The sequence below is a fragment of the Neopsephotus bourkii genome, unplaced genomic scaffold (assembly GCF_033783945.1).
Source record: "Neopsephotus bourkii isolate Nb327-2 ecotype Australia unplaced genomic scaffold, CSIRO-AGI_Nbou_v1 NB_565, whole genome shotgun sequence".
NCBI lineage: Eukaryota > Metazoa > Chordata > Aves > Psittaciformes > Psittacidae > Neopsephotus > Neopsephotus bourkii.
In genome coordinates, this window is record NW_026901066.1 from 2472075 (window position 1) to 2485003 (window position 12929).

Sequence of the window (12929 nt, forward strand, 5' to 3'; positions counted from 1 at the left end):
TGGTGGACTGTTTTGAACAAATATAGAGCATTACCAGGTAATAATGAAGGTGGTTTTTTTTGTTAAAAAGCAGTGATCTGACATACACCAGAAGATTTTATGATCAAAATACAATCTTGAGCAAGTGAAACACTGCTTCGTTACAACATATAATTTATTTTGTTGGAGAATGAAAAAAAAAAACCCAAAACAAAACCAAAACAAACCTGCTATAGGATATGACTATCACAGTATCACAGTATGTTAGAGATTGGAAGGGACCTCAAAAGATCATCTAGTCCAATCCCCCAGGGTTCAAGTTTACTCTTAGGTATATCAGTGTAAATCTGATTGTAACACTACTGCTGATTTGGACTGGTACAACCTGAAGCTGATGGACTGGAAACATTTGAAGTAAACATGTCCCTATGATTTCGAATACCATTTATCACTCAGCTATGCAAACTACCATCAGCAGAACACAGACATGCTACTTTTGAATAAAAAAACCCCCAACCTATTACATTCAAATAATAAAACCATTATATAAGCGAGAGTGAGTTTAATTGGAGGGCAAGTATATGTTCTCAGTGTTGCCCCCAATCTGCAGTTATAAATCTCTTTCTGTACATCAGACTTCACCCGTTTCATACTTTCCTTGGAGAAGTGAGGAGATATATTCCACAATTATACTAATTAGTACCTGTCTTTTTTAAATGTTTCCAATTTTTTAGGTAAATATGAGGCATGAGTTGTATGATGTAATTTCTATCATTAACCTGCCTAATCACCTACTGTTTGTTGTTTATTAGTAGCCTTGTCTTTGTAGCCATGAGAGTTAAGAATATGTCCATTGAGAATTTCAGGGAAAGGCAAGAAATTTTATTGGAAAAAAACACACATCCAGTTGGAAAAGGAGAGGCCTTCAAGCAACAAGTTTGACCTGAAGGAGAGCTTGTGTGGCTGAAAGCTTGTCAGCTGTTCCCATGTTTATCATTTTGTCTTACAAGATTACCTCTCCCCACAAAACTTGCCCCAGTTATTTACTAAATAAGTGCCTTGAATGGCTAAGACCTTACAGTTTATGCACATTCTCAAGAGAAAAATGCATGAATATAATAATACAATAATACCAAAAAGACACACAAAAAAGCTTGTGTATATTTTGTACAGATTTTTTGTAAAAAAGAAATATTGTGTATTATTGTATAATAATACAATTATACAGAAAAGACACACCCCAAAGCTTGGTGTCTGTAATGAATACCCATCACCACTGTGCTGCAGATGAAGGGGCTCTGCAGAAAGCTCAGTGTTAGTTTCTTGGTTTTATGGATGGAAGGCAGTTGACTGGCTGTAAAAGTGAATGATGTGAGGACAGGTGAATGAAGTGATCAGCTGAGAAGACAGAGCAAAGTTTCTCCCCTTACTCTGGTGTAATGATCCAAACTTTGTCAGTCAGTACTTCACAGAGCAACAGTAGAGCTCTTTGTCTGCCTTAGCTGAGTCACACAATTATCTCAATAACAGTAAGTACCTAGCAACAGCCTCAATAAACACCCATTTATCTGATTAATTAGCCATTTTGAAACAGGTTTAGTAAACATTTCCCTTTCACTTTTGGATTACATTATTAAAAAAGCTACCCACTGGAGCTGCACCCCATGCTGTGAATAACCACACCAAACCACAAATGTCGCACCCAACTTGGGGAGGTGGGCTGACCTTAACTTCACACTTCTTGCCCATGTTGAAGTACAGAAAGCAGGTAGGGATCACACTGTATTTATCATGTTTTTTCTAGACATGGGCTTACAATAAAAATATTATTAACAAGGGCTATCAATACCTGCACAAGAATTTGATGGCTGTGTGACCAAGATAGAAAGAAACAAGCAGCACAAACTTAATTTCCAAAAATGTAAGCATTTGCATGTGATATTTAAGAATAATTAAATTTGAGAGACATCAATTTGATGAATGGACCACTCGATGGACAAAGAGCTGGCTGGATGGCCGCACACAAAGAGTTGTGGTGAATGGCTCAATGTCCAGCTGGAGACCAGTGATGAGTGGTGTCCCTCAGGGATCGGTGTTGGGACTGGTTTTGTTTAACACCTTCATCACTGACATGGACAGTGGGATTGAGTGCACCCTCAGCAAGTTTGCCGATGACACCAAGCTGTGTGGTTCGGTTGATACGCTGGAGGGAAGGAATGCCATCCAGAGGGACATGTTTGTGAGGTGGGCTGATGCCAATCATCTCATGAAGTTTAACCATGCCAAGTGCAAGGTCCTACACCTGGGTTGGAGCAATCCCAGACACAGCTACAGGATGGGCAGAGAAGAGATTCAGAGCAGCCCTCCAGAGAAGGACTTGGGGGTGCTGGTCGATGAGAAAATGAACATGAGCCGGCACTGTGTGCTTGCAGCCCAGAAAGCCAACCGTATCCTGGGCTGCATCAAAAGGAGTGTGACCAGCAGGTTGAAGGAGGTGACCCTGCCCATGTACTCTGCTCTTGTGAGACCTCACCTGGAGTATTGTGTGCAGTTCTGGTGTCCTCAATATAACAAGGACATGGAACTGTTGGAACAAGTCCAGAGGAGGGCCATGAGAATGATCAGGGGACTGGAGCACCTCCCATATGAAGATAGGCTGAAAAAGTTGGGGCTGTTCAGCCTGGAGAAGGCTGCGTGGAGACCTCATAGCAGCCTTCCAGTATCTGAAGGGGGCCTATAGGGATGCTGGGGACGGACTCTTCATTAGGGACTGTAGTGATAGGACAAGGGGTAATGGGTTCAAACTTAAACAGGGGGAGCTTAGATTGGATATAAGGAGGAAATTCTTTCCTGTTAGGATGGTGAGGCACTGGAATGGGTTGCCCAGGGAGGTTATGAATGCTCCATCCCTGGCAGTGCTCAAGGCTAGGCTGGATGAGGCCTTGGGTAATACGGTTTAGAGCGAGGTGCCCCTGCCCATTGCAGGGGGTTGGAACTTGATGATCTTAAGGTCCTTTCCAACCCTAACTATTCTATGATTCTATGATTTTATGTCCAGGATGGGCATAATAAAAATAACTGATAAATAGAAGGACAGGATGATTTCTATGTTTGTGGTGTTAATAAGGCCATTGAGCTGGTGTAAACATCTACTGGGGAGTATCCTGGACTAGCTGATGTCCAGGATGGGAGCAGTTAAACTAACTGATAAGTAGAACAGGATGATTGCTATGTCTGTAATGTTAATTAAGCTGGTTATGAAGGTTGTTGGGAAAAGTAAACGACCCTTAAAGACCACCATATTTTTGTATGCATGCCAGAAACTTTATGGAAAATGATGTAATATGCCCAGTGATGGCCTGCATGGCAATACAGGGACACATGTTAGGAGGAGCTATCCCCCGTGTCTCCCTGCGCCGCAGTAAAGAATACCTGCTTGTCAGCTTGAAACTGTTGGCGAGTTTGTTCCTGGAGTTTTCTCCACATCAGTTCGTCCTGCCTTGTCTTCTGTCTCTTCATCACAAGAGGACTGCCCCTTCCATGGTTTCCTACCCAGCCAGAAGAGAACAACTGTAGAACATTAGGCAATGTGACAGGACAAGACACCCTGTGCCTGTCGGTTGCCACATCTACGAGTCCTTTCAGACTGCTGTTGGAAGCAATGGCAGCCTTGAATCCTGTGGACACGTGGGATGGCTGGGGGGTGTAATAACACAGCCGCAAGAAATTGATCTGTTAAGATATGTAAAAGTTGATATGTATCTCTATTTTCATATATAGTTTGAAACCAATTGTTAGTGCAGAATGTTAACTGTTCTTTAACTGTTTATTTGCTAGGCCAGGGGCACGAGTGAAAAAATTGTATTAAGAATGTTTCTTTTGTTAAGTTTTTATTAGCTTATAGTTTCTTATTAATTGAGCCCTTAAGCAGATGTTGATAGTGAATATACAAAACAAAGAAGGGGGAGATGTGGGGAGTAAAGGGGATAAGATTTGCATGAAGATCAGTTTGGTAATGAATTCTGAGGCCTTGGTGCTTTGACAAGCCCTGGGGCAATGAGCTGGGGCGCTGAAGGCCAGAGGATGTGGGAGCTGTGACAGGGTCTGCAACATTGTGATTGGACTATTTACCTGCAGAGTTTTACAGGGGCCAATGATTGAACATTGTATGTATGTGAAGGTTGGGAAAGTACAGAATAAGGGGATAAAAAGGGCTTGGTGGTAATAAACGAGGATTTGAGTCTCTGCATCAACTTGAGTCCGTGTCGTGAAATGCCACATCCCAGAGGCTCAGTTCTGGGCGGCGAGAGCCATTGCGGGAGCCTCCAGCCCTCGCCAAGCCTTGCCCAGGAGCCGGCAAGAGGAGGTGACCAGAGTGTGGCGATGGTTGGCGCTGGCAGCACGAGGTGGGAGCTAGCGCGATGGGGAGCGCTCACCTCATGACCAGGGCTCGGTCTGGGAGCTTTGCTCTGGCTGCACCGGCAGTGGCAGCATCAGCACCAGACAGAGCTGATGAGAAGGGAGGCTACAGTGCGAAGCTCGGGGTGTAGAGAGTGCCTGCACTGGTCTTGCGAGGGGAGGGTGCACAAAGGGCAGGGCTGCACTCAGTGTGCCCTGGTGGAGGTCCTCCTGCAGCAGGGGCTGAGCTGCAAGAGACTGCAGCACCTTTAAGAATTGGCCATGGTACAACTTCCATCACAAACTCTGTAATGTTATTGAAACACGTTTTAAAGATGTTCATAATGTAAATAGTAGTTAGGAATGTAATATATACCTTCATAAAAATGTTCTGCCATTGTGTAAAGTTAGAAATAAACCAGTCATGTAATGCTTATATTAATAACTCAGTATCATAAGTAATAAATATTTTATTAAAGATGAAGCAACAAGCATAACATTAAACCAAGAATTAAACTGAGGAACGTTTATATACTATGAAGTTAGAATGTGGGTTAGGGAGTGGCTTAGTTGAGTTTCTACTGTCCTGAGCCTCATGGACATTCATGGAGACATATATGCTGTTGTTCGTTCCAGAAAGCAATCATGTTTTAAGAAGTCCCTGTACTGTAAGTACATGGGGTCACTGGACCAGCACAAGCACTCCATGAGCTCGAAGTACCCGAGATGTGCTCAGACTGAGTTGAGCAGGAAAAGTGCTGCTTCCTCTGCTGCGCCTCCTGCCGCAGCCTCGCTGTCCTGGCTGCTGCTCTATGGCATGTTGCTGCAGGCTGCACCAGCCCTGGCTACTCTGCTGACTTCTGATGGAAGTGTCTCAGCTCTTCTGCCCTCCTCAGCCCTCCAGTGTGCCTCACCTCAGATCCAAGCAACCTGAACAGTCTTACAGGTGGAAGTACCTGCTTGGGGCACTCTGCAGCTGGGGCCAGTCAAACTCACAAAGAGATCTCTTTATCATGACTTGGAGCTGATGTGGGGCTTTGCTGCACTGGGGGCAGAGTCTCCTGGAGCATGCGCTGTCCTGCGCACTTCTCTTGCCCTTCTCTGCCCCTCTAGGGCTGTGGCTCTCCAAAGGGAGCGCTGTTTTGTCTGGGTGCTGCTCCTGCCATAAACGCCTCAGCTGATTGCACAGGTCCACAAAAACTTGCTTGGTCCTGAGGTAATCGGTGAGGACACTGATGAATGGGGTCATAAGGTTGGTCCCTGCAGAGTCTGGAGACAGAGGCAGAGCTGAGGGTCTCTTCTCGAGGGAGGGTCTTTGTACCTGTGGGGAGCTTTTGCTTAGTGGAGCAGCCACGTTTGACAGCAGCTCAGGTGTCCCCACATCCTCACTGGAGATGCTGTGGACTTCAACGGAGTGGTCTGCTTCTCCAACGCTGTTCTCCAATGGCAGTTCTGGTGGCCCCATGTGCCCCCAGGAGATGTTGGGGCTCTCAGATCCCTGGCCTGATTGCTCCTGTGGGGCTCCCTTGCTCTGTGGAAGTACCCACTTTGCCTGGCCAGAACAGGAAGAGCTGTCTCCATCGCCTTGTGTCCCAGGGTCGTTTCTTCCCAGCGGTGCCTGGCAGGGTCTTGCTGCCGGCCTTGCTGCCACCCGCTAGTTCCCCACGCTTCCTTTTCCATGGGGGTGTCTCCCGATCCTGCTGGGCCATCTCTTTTGGTCTTCCCAGGACTGCTGCTGTGCCAGATTGGGTAGGAACCTGTTTCCCTCCTGAGCAAGTGTCCACAGGATCTGCAGACTCCTTCTGTGGACCTGGGTGCTCTCTTGCTGCCTTCTTGCCCTGACGGCGTCTGTTCCAGTTACTCTCATATTCTAGTGCGTTGCTTGGCAGCCCGTAGCGGCACTGGATCTTCATTTTTAGAATGTGCTTCTCCAGCTGACTTTTCACAGCCCTGTCCAGGAAGGGTGGGTCTCCTACAACGGGTAAAACCAACATGTCACGTGCTTTCTGTGGCTGAGCTGATGGAGCTGGTATCCCTCTTGAGCATGTGTCCACAGCATCTACAGACCCTTTCTGTGGACCTGGGCACTCTTTGGCTGCCTTCTTGCCCTGACAGTGCCTGTCCCAGCGGTCAAAGGGAGAGAGGTAGGGCAGCACACTGCGCCTCTGCATTGCGGGAGGCTGCGCGGCTTCTTGTATCAGGGCCATGTCTTCAAAGTTCCTCTCATATTCTAGGACCTTGGTTGGCAGCCTGTAGCGCCACCCCCTGTGAATCCCTGCTCAACTCATGGGAGCTGCCGGCTCCTGGGCAAGGCTTGGCGAGGGATGGAGGCTCCCGCAGTGGCTCTCCCCACGCAGAACTGAGGCTTCAGGATGCGGTTCTTTGGTGTCAAAAGCTCCTGTCTGGAACAACTCATCTCGGGCAATGACCTTGTTAGCGCAAGTCCAGAGGAGGGCTACTAGGAGGATCAGGGGACTGGAGCACCTCCTGTATGAAAACACGTTGAGAAAGTTGGGGCTGTTCAGCCTGGAGAAGAGAAGGCTGCGTGGTGACCTCATAGCAGCCTTCCAGTATCTGAAGGAGGGCCATAGGGATGCCAGGGAGAGACTCTTCACTGGGGACTGTAGTGACAGGACAAGGGGTAATGGGTTAAAACTTAAACAGGGGAAGTTCCGGTTAGACAGAACGAAGAGTTCTTTACTGTGAGGGTGATGAGGCAGTCGCACAGGTTGCCCAATACAACTGACATCAGTATAGTCATGTGTCGATATGTTTCATTGATAAAAAACTTTATTTTCAAAATTCCTTCTTATTTGTGGCTACAAACTCAGTTTGGTATTGTTTGCATAGCTGAAAAGCAGCATAGTGTCAGTGACTCATGAAGGGGTATTAAATGCATTACAGTTCGTGATAATGGAACCTGAAAAGGCTAAGCAAATATAACCCCCAGAAAGCAAATTTATCATATTTTTTCCACAAAATATCTGCTGAACTTTGTGTTTCTCAGTCAGGAACATAACAAGTTCTGGCTAGCTCCTATGATTTAGAAACTTTTCATCCTGCAGCTTCGATGCTTTATTTCCAAACTCCCTGTGAGAATTTCATTTTAAATTTTACTTAATCTGGATTCTATTACAGGTTCTTAGGATAGAACAAAAGCAGAACTTTTATTTCAATTATTTCAGTGTGGTATGTTTTATAGTTTTGTGTTGGTTTTTTTTTCATGAAGAAATCCCATGATGAAGATCTAACTGCAAGGCGTTACTTCTCAGAGCTGCACAGCATTTCACATCTGTCTTGACTTGCGTAACGCACCCTATGCATTGAACAGCTATCTTTAATGAGGGAACTGCTAAAATGTACTATATTCTTGTACTGAGAGATGTGGTCAAGAAAAGGAAAATTCTCAGCTGTCATTAAGAGAATTCTGGCTTCCTCTGACTTACATTGTCTTTGTCTTTTGGATTTCTTATAATAAGCTCCTCCATCTGCCTTTGGGAAAACAGGTCACATCCCCATCCCCCTCTTTATTTTCCGCTGTCTCTATGACTACTTGCTTACAAACATCCTATGTAGGGGAGAACAAAAGAAACAAGTAAATTCCTGCACCATGGTCACGTTTGCTTTGTGCTTTGTCCCAACCAAATCCGCACACGTTTATTTTCCTGTGTGTGCTGTGGTATTACGTGTGTTTATTCAGGTAGTGGTATGTTGTCCACAGAAACACACTTCCCAGGGGAAGGTCTTCACTCTTCAGAGCTAAAGGACATCTGGATTATCTGTGTGCATTTGGGATAGCTGTTGCATTTGTTCTCCTTCTATGTTGCAGTCAGCTAAAGTTACTGTAAACACAGAGCCCCAAGTCATTTGGCTCCACCTGCTTTTCCTCAGGCAGCAATGAAATAGTGTTTCTAAACGCTGTGACAGTGTAGATGACTATCCCACCCCCCTGCAAGACCTGACTGTTCAGTAACATTGGCTGACTCAACTCTACCTGTGAGACCTCAGTAGAATATAGTCCATTTAAGTGGGGGAGGTAGAAGACTGCCAGAGGAAAAGCTGTGATACACCATGATAGTAAAGTAAACAAGCCAGATGTAGGTAGCACAATGCTGAATAACAATGGAACAGAAACCCACCTCCTCAGTAATAAGCATCAGGGTCAGAGGCCCTCAGTATCTGGATGTGATTTTCCCATAGACGTGTTTTTACAGCTGTGGTTAATGTGTGACTAATCCTTACTGTGGAGTAACCACAAAACCACTCCTTAGAGCTGTGCAAGCACACATAGCTGCGCTTCAGCAGTAGGGGTTTTGTTTGAAAGCTGAAATGGTAACATACAAAAAGAATACTTAAAACCAGCACCACTCTTGAACAGGACTCTGGTCATTTATGTCATGCCCAAGAAACTTGCAGCTAGGCTCCAGTTTACATATATAACAAAAAAGACAAACCGCCTCCCAAGACCAATAAATAGTTCAAAGGCTTCTGTTTTCAGGCAGCTGCCATCAAACATTAACTGCAGTATTTGAGCAGAAACAGCAGACTCAACCAACATTTTCAAGAGTATATGCAGACTGTCTTTCCCTCCATATGTACATTAATAGCAATTATAATAACATTTTCAGTCTGCATAAAAGGCAGGTAGTATAGCTCCAAAACAACTGTATTTTTCCTTGTGCCACACTCAGAACAACAAAACTCCAAGAAGACCTTCTTGTCCCATTGCTCAGGATCATGAAGACTGAACACTCAACTGCTATTTTAAGTTATTAATAAAGTTGGCTTCAGGCCTGGATATACAGAATGAGAAAGGACTGATTCCTCTGCCAGCAAGGCTGTTCTGCATGTAGCTGCAGTCATAGTCCTACTCATCTCACCTCACCTACTTACCAGCCCTGAAGGGCTGGCCAGACCCTGGTGTCCATTCAGAGCTGGGGTGTGAAGCTCTCTCACCACAGAGGATGGATGATAAAGATGATTTCCAATTGCCAGCAAAGGTAGCTTTTTAGGTATCCTTCAGGTATGGATGGACAAGTAATTAGATGGGCTATCCACTCCCTTGAGTGTGATACATGGCAAACTGTTTATGCAAATCTCAGCTTTGAGGCTTCTAATCTGTGTTGGGTTTATATGTTTGGGGGTTGTTTGGTTTTTATTGCTGTTGATTTGTTTTGATTTGGGTTTTTTTTAAGACAATGATGTTCTTCTATGGCCTTTTGGAATTATTTCAGTCTTAATTCCAGGTGGTTTGATTTTGTGCTGCACAGAGAATATCCTAAGTTTTAACACTTTTAAGCTTTCCTCAGCTAAGGTCTTGATGAGGAAGTCTAGGTCTGTCTGTTAGAGCAACAAAAAACCCTGTGTGATTCCTATAGGCTACACATTGGCTGGTGAGATGTAGCAGGGAATGGCATCTGGCACACTGCCTAGGCAGGGCAGCCGCAGGTTTCTGAACAGCATGTGCTCATGCTCAGGAAGCCACAGCAGCCTGGATCATAGAATCATAGAATCAACTAGGTTGGAAAAGACCTTTATGACATCAAGTCCAACCGTTAGTCCAGAACTGCAAGTCCACCACTAAGCCATGTCACTAGGGGCCTCATCTACACGGTTTTGGAGCACTTCCAGGGATGGTGATTCTACCACTTCACTGGGCAGCCTGTTCCAATGCCTGATCACCATCTCTGTAAAGAAATTTTTCCTAATAGCCAACCTAAACCTCCCCTGGCACAGCTTGAGGCCATTACCTCTTGTCCTATTGCTTGTTACCTGGGAGAAGTGACCGACCTTCCCACCCCACTACAATCTCCTTTCAGGTAGCTGTAGAGAGCAATAAGGTCCCCCCTGAGTCTTCTCCAAACTAAAGAACCTCAGTTCCCTCAGCTGTTCCTCATAAGATTTCTCCCAGAGGAACAGCCCCTTGCTCTTACCAATTCCAGATCTGATGGGAATCAGGAGCCACTGCCTTGTGGAAAAGAGACCTTGTTCAGAAGCTGCATTTCTTAGCTACAGCCGAGTTTCTCCTTGCTTTATCACACTAAGAAAACACCCAGTCACCTAAGACACAAGTTTCCAGACTTTGTTTAGAGGGAGAAGTGCACTGATGGCATCAGAAGTTTCTTCCATGCTATCCCAGTCCTTTCCTCAGCATTTCTGCCCATGTTAATCATCTGCAGCAGCTTCTAGCTGTGTGTACAGGAAGGATCAGGCTGGCTCCTGCCTGTCAATTCCAGAGATAAAGCAGGTGTGACAGGTTTTGGTGGTGGATTTTTGGATTTGGTGTTTCGGTTGGGGTGGTTGTTTTTTTTTTTCCCTGTGTGCTATTTGGAAATACATTGCAAACCACAGTGGTACATGTACCACAGTTTGGGGACCCCTGGCTTGGTGGTGCATCTTAAGAATGCATAATCATAGAACGGGTTGGGTTGGAAGAGCCCTGAAGATCATCCAGTTCCAACCCCCTGCTATGGGCTGGGACACACTTCCAACAGGTTGCTCCAAGCTTCGTCCAATCTGGCCTTGAACACTGCCAGGGATGGGGCAACCACAGCTTCTGGGGGCAACCTGTGCCAGAGCCTCATAGTAAACGAAAGGATTCTCAAGGTTGTTAGTTAATATCGGTGTTTACAGGTGCCAGTTTCTCCTTATTTTTCTTTTTCTTGCTTCCATATTATTCTTTAGCTTAAATTGCTCATCCCCATCTTTTATATTGTCCTGTACCATGACAAGCATGCAGAGAGCAACTGTAGGACCCGTGTTTCCCCAAGCTGAACAAACAAAACACCCTTAGTGTACTGTGAGAAGAGACTGTCCACTCCCACATCATTTAAAAGCTTGTCCTCTCTTCCTTCCCAACATGAATTAATCCTAAAGCAAGTAGGTGAGAATAAGTGAAGGGCTCACTAGTTTCTTGTATAACGATACACACGATGATGAGAATTCTGTTTGCTGGAAATGCCTTGGCTGCTACATCCTGTATTTTTTTTAATCCTTTCTTACAGCTGCATCACACAGATAATTATTCTGAAATTGATAAATTAACCTAATCCTTTCTTCCCTTCTGTTATTCCCAGGTCAGAGCAGCAATCCCTGTTGTTACCCCTGACAATGCCTGAACTTGTCCTGTTGAAGTCGATCCTATTACTTATCAGAACATTAAAATATTCCACTCATGATATTCCATTGCTGAGGCTGCCCAGATTCCCAGCAGCAGTTGCAATTCCTTGTACTCCCTTCTATTTCAGACAATATTTAGAAAGATGTCTCCAGAATGAGGCCTTTTCTTCCCGCTAACTCCCTGTCTTGCACAGCCTGCTGCAGGCTCCTCCCTAGTCCATTCTTCACCACTTTACAATTCTTCCACTAATCCCCAGATTCTTCCTTTTGATTATTTATTTTCTGTGTGCACTGATAAAATGCTTTACTGAAGCTCAGTTAGATCAGATTGCCTTTGACTGAAAAAACGGCTATCAAAAGCAGGAGATCTGTTTAGTCTGCCACAATTTATGCTGGGTAAATCCATTTTATATTTTATCCCATGTATCAGCATTCTGTCTTTTTTCCGTCCATCAGATCCTCTTGCAAGATCCTGCATACTGCAGGGGCCATACCTTTTCTCCCCTCTTTTCTTAGTGCAGACACTACACTTCAGCAGTAAAATCTCTGCCCTCTAATTTGACAAGCTTATTAAAAATGCTGTCCATCAGGCTTCCAGTGTTGTGAGCTGACCACCACCCCAGAATGCCAAGCTTGGGTTTGAATCTCTATCTCACCTCCTGCATAGCTGAAGTTTCTTTGATTTTTGCTGCTACCTCAAATGGAGCAAATTTTACCCTGCACCTTTATCCCACTACTCATTTTCATCACTATACATACTAGTCCTGACGAATACTCAGAGAAGGCATTTATGTAATGTCTGAAATAGCTTTTCTTTTCACTACACCCATAGAGTGGCCCTCTTTTTTCCTGTTCTCTATTGCAATTACAAGATTATGCAGCCTTTTAGATTTGCTTCAGCTTCTTGTATAGGCTCTAGTGCAACCTGACAAAATGAGAATTGTGAAAATTTCTCATCGTTTGTCTTCCTTCACATTCGGTGCATTTACACCCTCCAGCTCATTTTTTGAGAACAAAGGGGTCAGATTTTCTGCCAGCCACGTTCTTTGCATCTCACTTGTGAACAAGAGCAAATGCGATAATTGCTCCAGCATGGATGAAGAAGTCAGGAAGCACAGTGAACAGAAACATGACTCAGGAAAACCCAGCCTAACCTGTGCCAGAATACAGAAGCAGGCTACCCCTTCTACAGATCATTCTGTTAGTACTCCAAAAGTTCCTCTTAAGCTCACACTTAGGATCAGACACTGTGCTTTCACACAGAAATGTCCCATTTCCCTAGCGCTTCATCTTTTCCCTCCCTGACACTTCCCACATTATTACTGACTAGAAGAGTGGAGGGAAAAGTCTAGGGAATTCCCAAGGAAGAGAACTTATAGCAGGTAAAATACTGCTATGCAAAACAGTCAACTCTGATCTTACACAAGTGTTTT